The following is a 10,665-nucleotide window of genomic DNA, read 5'->3' on the forward strand; positions in this document are numbered from 1 at the left end:
TGGTTTCGTGCCCGTCACTTCAGCCACGTGTCGCACATTAACTGGATTGCGCGGCCATATACGGAAACTACCTTGGGCCCAAAGGCGGTGCGGGGAATACCGCCCGCCCGCAAAACCGCCTGTCCCCCGGTCGTTAACCTCCATGCGACTTCTACTCCCGATCACCGTTGGATCCACTGTGCCCTGATCCGTCGACTCACATCCCTCTCATTAACCTTAGTGCATCTTTATCACCCGTGACCGTTGGATTTGCCCATCATGCTGTATCTACCATCCATCCTTCGAAATACTGGCTTCAAAACCTCCAGTGGTAGAATCAATAATCAAAACAACACAATCGGCCTGTGATGTACCTGTAATCATGTTCTTGATAAAGTCACGATGGCTTGGTACATCAATGACGGTACAATAATACTTGGTTGTCTCAAAATTCCAGAGAGCAATGTCAATAGTAATACCACGCTTGTGCTCAGCCTTAAGCTTGTCAAGAACCCAGGCATACTTGAATGACCTTTTGTTCATTTCCACAGCTTCCTTCTCAAAACGCTCGATCACACGCTTGTCGATATCGCCAAGCTTGTAAATAAGATGACCGGTAGTGGTGGACTTGCCAGAGTTGACATGTCCTATGACCACAATATTGATGTGGGTCTTCTCTTTACCCATGGTTTTCTAAAAATCAAGTATTCCTTAATCAAAAATGTGAATAAGCAGCTTCAACTTCCCACCAAAAAATAATCGCAAAGCTCCCCTGCTTCGCTCTCCACCTGCCTCGATGGCTCTGTGTGCTCCTCTTCTTCAGCTTTGTCTGCTCCTCTCGTCTCTATCTGCTCCTCGAATATTGCCATATTGACATCAATGGAAATCTGTGTCCAACAATCTCCCCCTTTGTTATTGATGGCACTATTCTTCTGCTTTCTCCCCCTTTGACATAAATGGCAAAGGGATGCATATGGAATCCCACTATCAAACTGCTCCCCCTGTCCTGCTACATCTTTATGAATGAACTTGAGTGATGATAAAGAAATAACCCCCATCTTTTGAAGCAGATTTTCGAATGCTTCTTGAGGAAGAGGTTTTGTGAAAATATCAGCTCTCTGCTCCTTAGTACTGATATATTCTAGGACGATGTTTTGTTCAACTACTTGTTCACGGAGGAAATGATACTTGATTGGTATGTGTTTGGTTCTTGAGTGCACCACAAGATTTTTGCCGAGACTGATAGCACTTGTGTTGTCACAATAGACGGAAATTGGTTGATTTGTACATATGTCGAGATCTTTTAGAGCTTCCTTCATCCATAGTATCTGAGAACAACAATCTGCTACAGCAATATACTCAGCGTCGGCTGTGGATAATGATATGGATGACTGTTTTTTGCTGAGCCAGGATACCAAACAGTCTCCTAGGAAGAATGCATTTCCACTAGTGCTTTTCCGATCATCTATACTTCCAACCCAATTAGCATTGGTGTATGCAGTTACAGTCAGTGTTGAGTCCTTTGGGTACCAAAGACCGAAATCAGAAGTTCCCTTTAGATATCTAAGAATTCTTTTTACAGCTAATAAATGGGATTGTTTGGGAGCATATTGAAATCTTCCCACCATTCCTACTGCTTGCATTATGTCTGGTCGTGTAGCTGTTAAGTATAGAAGGGCTCCAATCATTGACCTGTAATGAGTTGCATCTACTAGAGGGGAGTCATCATCTTTGCTCAGTTTGCAGTTTGTGGTCATAGGTGTGCTCATGGGTGCACAATCCTCCATTCCATATTTTTTGAGCATGTCTTTTATATATTTGGTTTGAGATATACATAATCCCACTCTAGTTTGAGATATTTGAAGTCCAAGGAAGTGGGACAACTCTCCTATCATTGACCTCTCAAACTCTTTTGACATGTTTTGAGAAAATTCATGGCTCATTTCATCATTATTACTAGCAAAAATCAGATCATTGACATAAACAAGAGCAACTAGTAACTTACCTTGATCTGTCTTTATGTATAGATTGCTTCCAGCCACTCCCTTTTTGAGGCCTTGTTGTTGTAGATAGTGATCTAGTCTTGCATACCAAGCTCTAGGACCTTGTTTCAACCCATATAAAGCCTTTTTCAGCTTACAAACTAAGTCCTTTCTTGCTGTTAGATCAAAACCTTATGGCTGCTCCATGTAGACTTCCTCCTTGAGTTCCCCATTTAGAAATGCCGATTTCACATCCATTTGATAGATTTTGAATCCTTTTGAGCATGCAAATTCCAAGAACATCCTGATAGCTTCCATACGGGCCACTGGTGCAAATGTCTCTTCAAAGTCAATTCCTTAAATTTGTGAGTAGCCTTTGCAGACAAGTCTTGCCTTGTTTCTGATAACATGTCCTGCCTCATTCATTTTATTTTTGAACACCCATTTGGTTCCTATTATGTTTTTGTCCTTTGGACGAGGTACCAGCTCCCATGTCTTGTTCTTCCCAATTTGGGTCATTTCTTCTTCCATGGCTTTTACCCAATGAGGATCCTTACTTACTTCTGCAAATGTTTCTGGTTATATCATAGATAGGAGGGCAATTACTTTTCTCGTGGGTGTAATTGTTATCCTTCTTCGGGTCTGCACACCTTCATCTTTATCGCCAATGATCTGCTCTTCTGGATGGTGTCTTTGGACATACTTCGTCTTAGAAGGGGTATTAGGTGGTTCTCTTTCCTCTTCTTCTTCTTCTTCTTCCTCATCTATTTCTTCTTCTTTAGGTTCTTCTTCTTCAATGAGAGAGTCATCTTCATGTTCTTCAATTTCCTTTACTGGAAGATCTTCATCAACCTTTGCATCAATGCTTTCCACTATTTTCTTCAGTCAATAATTGTAGCACTTGTAAGCCTTGCTCCATGTAGAGTATCCAAGAAATATCCCTTCATCAACCCGAGAATCAAACTTTCCTGGTGAACCATCATTTATTTTTATGAAGCACTTGCTTCCAAAGATATTGAAGTACTTCACTGAAGCAGGTCTTCCTTTCCATAGCTCATAAGGATTTTTATCACAATTTGGTCTTAATTGAGTTCGATTCAGTGTGTAGACAACTGTCCCTACTGCTTCTCTCCAGAATCTAGGCTGTAAGTCTGCTGCTAATAGCATAGTTCTTGCCATTTCTTGGACTGTTCAGTTTCTTCTTTCAACTACCCCATTTTGCTGAGGTGTTCTGGCAGCCAAGAATTCCCTTTTAATTCCATGAATATTACAGAACTCACTAAACTCGTTTGATGTGAATTATCCTCCTTTGTCTATTCTGAGGCACTTAATTTTTGAATCTTTTTCATTTTCTACAAGGGCTTTTAGATTCTTGAAACACTCAAAAGTTTCAGATTTATACTTTATGAAATATATCCACATCATTCTAGTATAATCATCAACAAATAACACAAAGTACCTTTCTCCTTGGAGTGCTTGATTTCTAGTTGGCCCACATACATCAGCTTGAATGATCTCTAAGGGCTTCGATGTAGAGTGTTCCTTTGTCTTGTGGTTGATTCTGGTCTGCTTTCCATGTTGACATGGACCACATACTACTTGATTTGGTTTGAGCAGCCTTGGGATGTCTCGTACAGCTTTGATCTTGCTGATATTGATCAGATTTTCGAAGCTTGTAAGTCCAAGTCACTTGTGCCACAGCGAACTCTCATCTGTCTAACTCAGGTAGCATTTATTTTCTTGAATCTTGTTCAGAATGTAAATGTTTTCTAGTGTCCTCACCCCTTTTTCCACAAGTTTCCCTGAGGCAGAGTTCCTTATTTCACAGTCTTTGGTGCTGAAAACAACCTTATGTCCTTGATCATAGATTTGGCTGACACTCAAGAGGTTGTGCTTGAGTCCATCAACCAACAGAGCATCTTGAGCTTTTCCTTTTCCATTGATCAGAGTAACTGTTCCTTTTCCTGCAATTCTGCCAGATCCGCTTCCAAAGGACACATTCCCTTCCCTTTTGCTCAGTGAGACAAACTTCCTTCTGTCTCTTGTCATGTATGTGGAGCACCCACTATCTATAAACCACTGGTTTCCATTATTTTGAGCATATAGAGCCAGGCCGCATTTGTCCATGCTGGAGTTCTTGCCACTCATCTTTCTTCCTTTGAGTGGGCAGTCTTGTTCATAGTGTCAATTATTGTAGCAGAAAGAGCAAATCAGATCAAATTTGGTCAAGGGATCAAATGAATTAAAGGTTTTGATTTGTCCTTGCCTTTTGGGGGCATATGAGTTGATTATTCTATCCTTTAGCTTTGTCTTTTCACTTCTGCGAGCCATACCATGTCTGTCTTGATGACCAAAATTTTTACAGTGAAAGCAGTGTCCAAGAAAGATGGTTTTGTACTTGTTGAAGCAACCACGGTTTGAGTTGATTTCCTTCCTGGGAATTACTCCTCCCTCGTTCTTTGGATTTGCGATGGGCCCTTGGTGGAGTACAGGTTTGTATTTTCTGTAGTGTCCATGGTTCGATTCCACATTCTTCTTTGGAGTAATTCTCTCTTCATTCTTGGGATCTAGGGTTCACTTTTCATCTTTTGGATTGCAGGAAAGTGCATCGGCATAGCTTTTCACATTATTCTTAGTGCTTGAGGATTCTCCTTTGAAACCTATTCCAGACTTGTCATGTTGAGGTTTTTTTTTTTCAGGATAGTCTCAAGCATTTGAGAGCTTTTACAACCCTTTTTAATTTGCTCCAACTCCTTTCTCAGAGACACTATTTCGGTCTTGCGTTCTTCACAAGTCTCTTCCTTTTCTTTAAGCTTTGCTTCCAAGAGGTCTTCTCTCCTTCTCATTTCCTCGTTTTCCACTTTGAGAGAAATGATTTTGTTCTGTAGTTTCTCATTTTCTTCAATGGCACTTATTAACAGTTCATCTATATTTCCTTCCAGCCCTGAGTCATCATCATCTACGAGTGCCATCAATAATGCTTCTTGGCTTTCATCATGATCGCTTTCCTCATCTGATTTCCTTTTGATGACCATAAACTCATCCTCATCAGACTCATCTTGCTTGGAGAAATTTTTTTTCTTATTGAACCCTTTCTTTTTATGTGCCATTCTTTTAGAATTTCCTTCATCATCACTATCATGTTTATGAGGACATTTTGCTGCATAATGGCCTATTTTACCACATTTAAAATAGATAAGAGGATACTTGCCTTTAAGCTTAGATCCTTTCTTCAACTTTCGTACAAATTGAGCCAATTCGGATTCCACATTTGACTCATCACTACAGTCATTCCTTTCTTTCCCCTTCTTTGACCGTGAGGCCTTGAATGCTGCACCTTTCGAGCTTGGGCCACCTTTCCTCATTTCATAGGCAGTGATAATTCCATGGAGTTCATCCATTTTTAGGGTATCTAGATCCTTTGCTTCTTCTATAGCGCTTATTTTGGAGTCAAACCTATCTGGAAGAGACCTTAATACCTTTTGAACAATGGTACTTTCTTCAACTTTTTCGTCCAATCCTTTCAAGGAATTTACCACTTCAGCTACTCGGAGGAGGTATGCTGCAATATATTCTTCATCTTCCATCCTCAAACTTTCAAATTGTCTTCTGTGAGTTTGAAGCTTTGCCTTTTTGACTTTTGAGTCTCCATCGTACAAGCCAACTAGCTTCTCCCACATTTCTTTGGCCGAGGTACAGTGCATGATTTTTGTAAACTCGGAATCAGTGATTCCACTAGTGATGGAGTTCATGGCCTTTGCATTTGCGATGTAGGCTTTCCTCTCATCTTGGTCTGTTGGAAGAGTGGAAGTAGTTTTGTATTCATTTTGAACAAAATGCCAGACTTCGGGTCCAAGGGACATTAATTAATGAGTCATTCTTTTCTTCCAAAAACCAAAGTTAGTGCCATCGAACAAAGGAGATCTTCTTGATGCTTCGTGGTTTCTCATCATGGTTGCGGATCCTTCTTCAAGCTGTTAGGCTAGTATGAAGAAGCCTGCTCTGATACCAATTGTTGGAAATACTGAGGGGGGGTGAATCAGTATTTCTTACAATATATATATATATATATATATATATATATATATATATATATATATATATATATATATATATGTTCTAATGATTGTCAACAACCTATATAGATATGTATATGTATACACAGAACATAGAAATCAACAGTTGAATTTAATGCTTTTATTAAAACTCAAGACAGTGCAATGAAATAAATACAATATAAGTATAAATCTGATTGTGAAGAGTTTCCAAGCTCCAACTTGGACTTCAGCAAGGCTCCAACCTCCAGAGCACCAACTCTGTTTTGTAGTGGTTCTGCACTTAGGATCACTTACCCCAATGACTTCAGTACTATTTAGTTCTGAGGCTCCAACCTCTTCGGCTCCAACCCAACCTTGGTATAAAAATGTATGTTGCTGCACTCTATTTAGCTGAGGTTGTCTCACTCCTGCTCTCCTGCCTCTGTTGCCTCTGCTACCTCTACAGCCTCCTTTGCCTTTGCTGCTTCTACTATCTCACCCTCGGGTTCTTCACCACCATAACTGCACCAACAGTTCTATGTTTCTACTATTTTATACATTCCCATGCCTTTGTCCATTTGTTTCTTCTTACACTATCTCTTAAGCTTCCGCCTCAGTCGTTGTCGTTTCCTCTGACTCGCTTGATCTTTCAGCTTCCATCCTTGATCGCTATGACTTCCTTTGTGCTGCCTTTTCATTCAACTTCTTGGCTTTACGGTCACTGTGTGTTAAAAACTGTAATCCAGGCCTGTTTTTTCAATGATAACAGGCATCCACAGCCTCCTGTGCATATATGTTCCAGTCCACTTTTCGCCTTCGATCGTGTTAAATGCATGTATGTAAGGTTTTGGCCACCAATGTATATTTATGCCGTGGATAGTGTTAAAGTATATATATATATATATGTATGTATGTATGTATGTATGTATGTATGTATGTATGTATGTATGTATGTATGTATGTATGTATGTATGTATGTATATGTGTGTGTTTCTCCTCCAATCACGTATTTTGCGCATATATATATATATATATATCTGACTTTGCTTCGCTGCATAAGCCTATGTGCCTTAGGCCCTGAGCGCTAACTCTAAATCACCATGTGACCCTTCCATATGACTCAGCGCTCTCATTTAATCCTCCGCCTGACCCCCACCGTCAATCGCATTATGATCCGACGGTCTCCGTTACTTCTATCACACGTTAAACCCCATTCATATCCCTGCCATTGATTACATTCACTGCTTGATCTAACGGTGATCGCGCCTCCCGCTTTTGTTAAGTGTTCACGCGTTAACGCGCGATTGCAGCGGTTTTGCGCCCATCACTTCAGCCACGTGTCGCACATTAACTGGATCGCGCGGCCATATACGGAAACCGCCTTGGGCCCAAAGGCAGTGCGGGGAATACCGCCCGCCCGCGAAACCGCCTGTCCCCTGGCCGTTAACCTCCGTGCAACTTCCGCTCCCGATCACCGTTGGATCCACCGCACCCTGATCCGATGGCCCGCATCCATCTCATTAACCTGCGTGCATCTTTATCGCCCATGACCATTGGATCTGCCCGTCGTGTTGTATCTGTCGTCCATCCTTCGAAATACCCGCTTCAAAACCTCCAGTGGTAGAATCAATAATCAAAACAGCACAATCGGCCTGTGATGTACCCGTAATCATGTTCTTGATAAAGTCATGATGGCCTGGTGCATCAATGATGGTACAGTAATACTTGGTTGTCTCAAACTTCCAGAGAGAAATGTCAATAGTAATACCATGCTCGCGCTCAGCCTTAAGCTTGTCAAGAACCCATGCATACTTAAATGACCTTTAGTTCATTTCCGCAGCTTCCTTCTCAAAACGCTCGATCACACACTTGTCGATACCACCAAGCTTGTAAATAAGATGATCGGTAGTGGTGGACTTGCCAGAGTCAACATGTCCTATGACCACAATATTGATGTGGGTCTTCTCTTTACCCATGGTTCTATAAAAACCAAGTATTCCTGAATCAAAAATGTGAATAGGCAGCTTCAGCTTCCCACCAAACAATAATCGCAGAGCTCCCCTGCTTCGCTCTCCACCTGCTCCGATGGCTCTGTGTGCTCCTCTTCTTCGGCTCTGTCTGCTCCTCTCATCTCTATCTACTCCTTGAATATTGCCATATTGACATCAATGACAATCTGTGTCCAACAGGTTCTTGGTTTATATCTTCTGCTTTTGATGTTTATTATTCCTTTTCTTCTCCTCTTCAAAATCTATGTAAAATAATTTCTTCTCAGCACACTTATGACCTTTTGTGTATTTTCTATCACAATTGTAACAAAGCCCTTTTGCTATTTTTTCTTCCAATCGTTACGGTGTAAACCTTGTAGGTTGTGGAAAGCTAGGAGCAACAACACTTCCATCTTTATAGTTGTGAGTGGTAGGCTTCCTTGTTGCCATAATTTTTCTTTCAAATTTTCTTGCCAACCTGAATGCCTTCTCCAATGAATCAGGTTCCCAAAGGTGAACCTCATATTGGATGTTATCCTTTAAATTCCCTACGAAGACATCAATCCTATGCTCCTTTGGAATATCATTTACCCTTATATTCAATTTTTGGAAATCCTCAATGTGCTCTTCCATTGAACCCTTTTGTTTGAGATTTATCAATTGGCTAGAGAAGGTGTTGCTCTTTGTATACTCATAATGTGTTATCATTTCGTCCGTAAAAATGGACCAAGTGACAAGTGGTTTATGAGAATAAATTCATCAATACCATACAAATTGATTGGGTTCTAAATATAAAGTTGCAATGTGTACCTTTTGTGTGTGTTGCACATTATGGAGATCAAAATATTGTTCCATCTGTAGTATCCATCTTACTGGATCCTTGCCATCAAACTTCCTCATATCGATCTTTGGAATATGGTGGGTCTTCAATCCAATGTTATATTCTGTGAAATCATGATTAATATTTCTATCACCACCATAACCGCACCAATAGTTCTTTGTTTCTACTGTTTTATACATTCCCATGCCTTTGTCCATTTGTTTCCGCTTACACTGTCTCTTAGGCTTCCTCCTCAGTCACTGTCATTTCCTCTGACTCACTTGATCTTTCAGCTTCCCTCCTTGATTGCTGTGACTTCCTCTGTGCTGGCTTTTCATTCAACCTCTTGGCTTACGGTCACTGTGTGTTAAAAACTATAATCTGGCTCGTCTTTTCAATGATAACAGACATCCACAGCCTCCTATGCATATATGTTCCAGTCCACTTTTTGCCTCCGATCGTGTTAAATGCATGTATGTAAGGTTTTGGCCGCCGATGTATATTTATGCCGTGGATAGTGTTAAAGTATATATATTTATATGTATATGTATGTGTGTGTGTGTGTTTCTCCTTCAATCACATATTCTGCGCATATATATATATATATATATATATATATATATATATATATATATATATATATATATATATATATATATATATATATATATATATATATATATATATATATATATATATATATATATATATATATATCTGCCTTTGCTTTGTTGCATAAGCCTATGTGCCTTAGGCCCTTAGCGCTAACTCTAAATCGCCATGTGACCCGACCATATGACTCGGTGCTCTCATTTAATCCTCTGCCTGACCCCCACCGTCGATCGCATTACGATCCGATGGTCTCCGTTACTTCTATCGCACATTAAACCCTATTCATATCCCTGTCGTTGATTACATTCACCGCTTGATCTAATGGTGATAGCAACTCTGTCAAACCTTCCTTCAAACCTTCCATGTTTGCTTTTAAACCATTATTCAAACCATCCATCTTAGCTTCCATGTATGCTTTTAATCCATCATTCAAACCTTCCATGTCTTCTTTTAGTTCATCTTTGGTTTCTCTTTGTGAGAGCGAAATTTGTTGCACTTGGTCCCATAATTTTGATATATCATGTTGCAATTATTCCTCTTCATGTGTCATAGTAGAAATTTATGAGGGCTTAATTGGTGTAGAATTATTTTGTTTGGGAGGGATTTTAGAAACAAATACTAATATCTATGCTTCAATATTCCCTTGGAATTACTTCAAAATATTTTTTCAAACAAAAGTTATGCAATTAAAAAAAAAAAATACACACCTTTTTCTCGCTTTTAGGAGCTTGATCTTGAAATGGTTGCATCTCTTTAATTTTGGCTCTCCAAGGTCTGCAATTTTGTATGGTTGTATCCCTCCAAGTCTTCTTTCCAACTCAACAATTCAGATTGATATTGGATTCCTCAAGATAAATTTATGCCCAATATCCCACGATGACCTCGTTATGGATTGGTTTAGTAAAATAAACTTGTACAGAATGCCACATGTCAGTGTTTCACCCTTTGACCCTGACAATGATACATGAAAAATTATAGTCCGTGCAATTTCATCACTTTTTATGAAATTCAAATCCAATGTTCGTAGAGAAAGTTATGAAAATTTTACCTAGGTCACATGTTTGAGACTAAATTCTGGATCATGTAAAAAGCTAGATTTCTTCACACCATATCTCAAAAAATCTAGTAGAACAAGATATGAAATTTTCACTAAAAATTCACCAAGATTTCCGCTCCACATGGTCGAAATTTCAGCTTTTGAAGCCTTGTAGAAAAAAAGTTATTGTGAAAATTTCAAGATGACATGT

General features: G+C 39.7%; 1 pseudogene; it reads right to left on the reverse strand.

The window, feature by feature from the left end:
- Positions 1–267: 267 nt before the first annotated feature.
- On the reverse strand, positions 268–666 carry LOC149230388 (elongation factor 1-alpha pseudogene; annotated as a pseudogene).
- Between the last annotated feature and the right edge of the window lie 9,999 nt (positions 667–10,665).

This window comes from Pinus tabuliformis, chromosome J (genome assembly GCF_031772625.1).
Source record: "Pinus tabuliformis cultivar Carrire ecotype Pingquan chromosome J, CPIR1, whole genome shotgun sequence".
In the NCBI taxonomy this organism is placed as follows: domain Eukaryota; kingdom Viridiplantae; phylum Streptophyta; class Pinopsida; order Pinales; family Pinaceae; genus Pinus; species Pinus tabuliformis.